We start from the raw sequence: 6,159 nt of genomic DNA, 5'->3' as shown, positions 1-6,159 counted from the left end.
CATGGGCAAGGCTGGGTCCAGGTGGGAGCTGAGAGAAGCTCCTCACAGAGCTATGTGATTGCTGCAGGCTTCATCAGGCACAGTTTGCTGCTAAACAGAGAAAGACTCTGGGACTCAGGGAAATTCTTGGGGGTAGCAAGGGAGCACAGTCCTGCATAGACACTACTGAGGCAGCAAATACTACCGTGAACTCCAGCCAGAGAGAAGCAGGGAGAGCGTGTGTGGAAGCATTCACACAAAAGAAGAATGAGTTTCCAGCTATACAGCAGATTAGGACAAAGTCGCTGGAGAGAGAATGCTGGGCAGCTAAGAGACCAGGGCTGTAGAAGGTAGAAGAATCATCTCTCTAAATATCAAAATCACCCAGGACTAACCCAGAAGCAGTGCCATCAAGAAAGGGAGGATAAAGAACCAGCACCAGGGAGGTTCTTACTGAGGGCAAAGGGAATAGAGGCTGGCTGGTAGAAAAAGGCAGTTCTGAATACCAGCTATGATCATATAACCAGTTACAGAAACAAGAACTATAATTGTCATGAATATTTCCTCCTTATTTTGTAATGTGTGTGTGTGTAGCAAATATCTTTGTTTTCTTCTCTCTCTTCTTCCCTTATCATGTAGCATAAGAAGTTCTGACTTTATAGCACAGGATTTAAGCAGTATGAACTTCACATCCTAGTATTTAAGTTATGAGATACCAAGGAAAAGAATAAACATCATCCAAGGACTTTGCATCCTCTTTTGCAGAAAAGGTTAGTGAGTTTCCAGCTGTGTTGCAGGACACTTTTATCATGTTAGATGGAAGTATGACCTCATTATTGTCTTTATTTGGAGATTAAGTATGGTTTAAGGAGATGCATATGGTTGCCAAGTTAATAAGGGATGGATTTGTGAAGATTAATTTTATGTGTCAACTTGGAAGGTATTTTTGGATGAGACTGACATTTAATTTGGTGGACTCTGAGTAAAGCAGATTGCCCTCCATAACATGAGTGGACCTCATCCACTCAGCTGAAGGCCTGAATAGAACACAAAGACTGACCTCCTGAGCAAGAGGGAATTCTCCAGCAGACTGCCTTTGGACTTCATCTGCATCATTGGCTCTCCTGGGTCTCAAGCCTGCCAGCCCACGCTGCAGATTTTGGACTTGCCAGCCTCCATAATTGTGTGAGCCAGTTCCTTACAATAAATCTCTTCCTACACATACACACATCTTATTGGTTCTGTTTCTCTGGGGAACCCTAACACTCATCGTAACAGAATTAGAGGGAAGGGCTCAGGAATCAGGAGGGAGTACGACCAGGGAGGACAGTAGGTAGCAGAGTCTGATGACACAGTTTTTGTTTTGTTGTAGAGAGGTGGCATCCTGAAAAACCTCACTGAGGGGCAACCCTGAGGGGCAAGGAGGACACCTCTACCACCTGCAGGCCCAGTGGTAGCTGAACAAAAACAGCACCTACAGGAGAGGGAGATAGGGAAGGAGGTGAAATGCACAACAGAGAAGATAATGCTCCAGGGGATACTGGTGGTGACTGACCATCACAGCGCTTATGGGGGAAGAGGACAGGTGGGAGACAGGGTGAGATGAGGGAATGCATAGAGGTGAGTGGGGATCAGAGTCCAAGGGATGCAGAATGATCCAGGAGACCTGGGCTTCTTGTTGGGATGTATGAACAGGGATTAAGGGATCAATGAGATTGGTCCTGATGGTACCAAGGCAGACAGTGTTTGTGAGCTGCGATGACTGGTGTAGGAGAGCAGAAATGAAGCTTTGCCAAGAGCAGGCAGAGTTCTGGGGACCATCCCCCTTAATTCCTGTTGAACACTGAGGGAACTCTTTCAACTTCTATGCTAGATGTAGTTCATGTTGTCATTTTAAATGTTTCAAAACAAAATTTTCCAAAATATCCACACACTTTAATTTTCTAGTACATCCTTTAGAAGGTTCAGGACTCATATCTGATCTGCATGTTCTAGAATCATTCTGTGACTGGAGGAAGTTCATCTCATTCTGCAGTGAACTTAAAATAATTTAAATCTGATCTAAACACTTTTATCTGTTCATTCAGAATCAGGTGACTATTGGAAATATGCATTTTTTGAGAGTTTCTGTGCAATGGGCTTAGTGCTATAGAGCATCTGTTCTCAGGGCTGACTGACAAAGAACTGACTAGATCAGAGCATCTGGGCTTAAAAGAAAGCCCACGGCACCAGAGTCTCTCAAGCCTCTGCCCCCACTCAATTACTTGTGGATTGATGGCATCTATTTGTTGATTAAGTAATTGAGTTGAGATCAGCCTATTAAAAATTACTGGCAAAATTTCACCAAGTCTCACCATGAGTGCTGTTACTAAGACAGTGCCAACTATGCTGTGACAAATAAAATAATCTAAAATGCCTCAAAAGCACCTAAAATTCAATATATGACTTTGAAACTCAGAGATGCATTCTATACATAAACAGAAAATGGCCCCAATTATAGCCTTCAATAAGCTAAAAGAAGACGGAAATACAGATAATCCTAAAGAAGAAAAAATAAAATGTATGTACATAGTGAACTCCAAGTGAGGAATATTTTTCAAATATGTGATAAAAAGTCAAATTCTAAACCAGCTTCCTCTGTACTTCAAGCCAAGCATGCCAAGGACGAACACCTGTGCCCAAAGTAAATGCCCACTCCAAACCAGCCCAGCAGCACCCCACCCAGGCCCTAGATCGAGACACGGTTAGCACATCGCCTCTCAGATGCATCCTCATTCGCAACCACCACAGTTTAGTCTATTGTTTCTCTGATGGACTGTCTTAGATAGTCTAGGGCTATTGTTATAATCACCATCCTTTCAGTGAAAAAAAGAAGCTTGAAGCTTCATGGGATCATTGGGATTTTGGAGATGACACACAGCACCTATGAGTGCTCTGCTCTCACCTATTTACTAAGTAAACTGTAAGGCAGCCAGTACTTTGAGTGAGACCCAGAGCAAGAAGAGGCTCAGTAGCAAGTCCAGGCAGCATCTACTCTGTCATTGGGGTTGTGAATGACCCAAGAGATCCAGTAAAGTATCCATAACAAACAGAGATGCCATCCAGGACCTCTGGGAAGCTGTGGGAGAAGCACAGCAAATGCTTATAGGGTGTTAGGGCAGAGCCACACCCCCCTCTACAGATCGTAGTCTCCTTTTGAGAAATAGCTCGTGCTTGCTGCCAAGCCCTGGTATAGAACGCCTGACCATGGGACGTCAAGTAGCCATGTGACAAGAAGGAGCCTTGCTTTCTGCTTTTCTTGAGGCTAGGTGTGTACTGCAGGCATCTGCTGTCAAGTGGAAATGGTGTATAAAGAATCACACTCAAGCAGTTCCAGAAGGTATAAGCTGCATGGGCAGGTGATTCAAATACTCCTGTGCCACCCATGCCTGTGTCCTTGTCTCCCCTTCCTTAGTTCACACCTGTGTACTTATGGGAAGTTCCTTTAAATTAAGCCAATAGAAATGGGAAAACTTCAAGCCTGATTTCTGGATGATTCTGTGCAATATGATTGACACCAACCAGAAGTGGACGGCTGTAGCACTACACCCCCACTCAAGGGTGGCTCTGCAGGACAGCAGTGAAGGGAATTCTTCTGCGGGGCAGAATTTCAAGTGGTATGCTGACTTTCCACATTGTCTGGACTGAGAGATGTCCAGAACAATAGACCTACATCAATCTGTGGGCTGTAGCTAACAGTGTGACAGGATGGGAAAGAACCGGATTGGAAGATCAGTAACAAGGGGGCCGGGGAAGAGGTGTGTGGATGGATTTTTCAGAGTGGGCACAATGCAGTGATATCTGAATACCTATGTGGTAGCTCAAACATATCCGCTGCAGAGGAAGCTCTCAGTAACCAGATGGACAAGATGACACCTGTGGAGGTTGGGCAGCCTCTTCTCCAGCGCTTATTCAATGAGCCTTTGTACAAAATGGACATAGCAGCATGGTCCAACAGCTTATTCCCATGGGCCCAACAATACGTCTACACATGAGACCAACTTCATGGACTTACCCTTTCTAGGCCAAACCTGACTATCACCACTGCTGAGGACCTCTTTCCAATAGCACAGGGCAGGAAACCAGTCAACCACATGGTGGCAGAGTAAGTGCACTATTCCCCTTCTGTCACAGAGCGGGTAGTGACTTCTCCCTGGAATAGACACGTAGAGATTGACCATCTCTGTCTGTAATACTCCTGCTTGCACCTTGAGATACTTAACTCATTGTCACAGTGTCCCTTTACCATATTGTGATTAACCAAGGAACTCAATTTATAGTAAATTGCATCCATGGAATTCATTTTAGTCTCACCAATGTACCCTATCGCCTAGGGAAATGGGAGAATGATCTACTGATAACTTTTGGTCCAGCAGTTTCTACCACTAGACCAGAGGATTTCAAACTGCCTCTCTGAAGTGATCCTTTTTTATGCTGTGGTTTCTCCAGAGATCCAAGGCCTGAATGCAATAAATAAGTTTCTTTTTCTCTTTCTTTTCTTTTTTTTTTTTAAGCTTCAATATAGTGAAAGTTGAAATAAATGTTTGAACTAGACTGGAGTGTACGTTTTCAAAAGAAAACAGTCTCAAATATAAAAGCTTACAATAAAGTATTGTGCTCAGCTCGGCCTTTCGACCTGTGGCTGTATTCAAACATATATAAGCGATAACATTATAAAGAGATTTAGTCCTAGATAATATCCTATTAGATAGATAACAAAGAGGAGTGTAAAATTGCTTTAGGCAATAAAAAAAAAACTCCAATTCAGTACCATGGCAGGAGGGAAATTATTTAATGATCTTTAACATTAGCCTGATCTGCTGTGGGTTTCACAAACCCAGCTATCCTTTGGTAATACATCTTCCACCAGCAGGAGGTTCAGAGACACATACTTTAATTAAAGTTAGCTACTTCGAGGATAATTAAGAATTCTATAAACAAGATTACAGAACTTTTAAGCATACTCTAACGAAAATAGCTGCAGCTTTATTTTAAACAAAATTGTTGAGCAATTTGGGAGGAACTACCAAAGGCTGAGAAGGTTGTTTTGTTGAGCAGCAATGCTCATGGATATTTACTTCAAATTGGATAGTAATGAAAAACAAATTTCCTTCACTTTGTTTTTCAAAATCCAAAGGTAACACCCTAATGGCATAACATCAGTAATGTGGCCAGTGGAATCTGCTACACCCTCTGCCTGTTGATTCTAAATTCAACAAACACTGCTGAGCACCGGCTTGTACCCAGAGCTAAGCCAGACAAAGGAGAACCCAGAAACAAGATGCATAGCTCTGAATTTCCAGACGGGAGTAGGTGACAACTCAACAATGTTTACCTCCATCTGGCTCAGTTGCCGCACCTTTCCTACCCCAACTCTTTGTATCTCTTTCTTTTGGAGCCTCAATTCTGCAAAACAGTTTTCAAAGGTTAACAAACCCCTAAGTATACACCAAAAGGAGTCTGCATCAGCTCTCTGCCCCTCTCATTCTTTTGAGCTTTTTCCTTTGGAGTTTTTGTGAGATTTTTAATACCCCCACCAAAAAAAAAAAAAAAAACTTCCCATTTAAGAAAACTTGAAAGATATTATTAATATATGCTGTAAGAGAAAAATTAATCACCCTGACATCATCGAACAAACACAATCACTGTTAACACATTGGTTCATTTAAGTCTCATTTCTCCCTCTCTTTGTAGGTGGTAGTGGAGGTGGTGGTTGTGTCCTAGTTTACACAGAAGTATGCATTTTTTCCCACTAAACACTTTATCTCAAGCATATTTTCTATGTTAGCACAACCATTTTTAAGCATCACTCCTAATAGCTGCATTATATTTTATCAAGTGGATATATTTACTGACTTACCTCCTAGCATTATACATCTGGGTTGACTCCAATTTTGTGCTATCTTATAAAATACTATGATAAACACTTTGGTACATAAGGAGTTTTCCACATTAAGGATTTTTTAATTAATTATTATTATTATTATTTAGAGATGAGGGTCTCACTATGTTCCCCAGGCTGGTCTTGAACTTCTAGGCTCATGCAATCCTCCCACCTCAACCTCCTGAGAAGCTGGGATTACAGGTGAACACAAAGATTTTTTTCCCTCCTTAGGCTAGATTCCCAGAAATAAAATGACT

This window comes from Eulemur rufifrons, chromosome 7 (assembly GCF_041146395.1).
Source record: "Eulemur rufifrons isolate Redbay chromosome 7, OSU_ERuf_1, whole genome shotgun sequence".
NCBI lineage: Eukaryota > Metazoa > Chordata > Mammalia > Primates > Lemuridae > Eulemur > Eulemur rufifrons.
Note: the sequence above shows the minus strand (reverse complement) of the source record.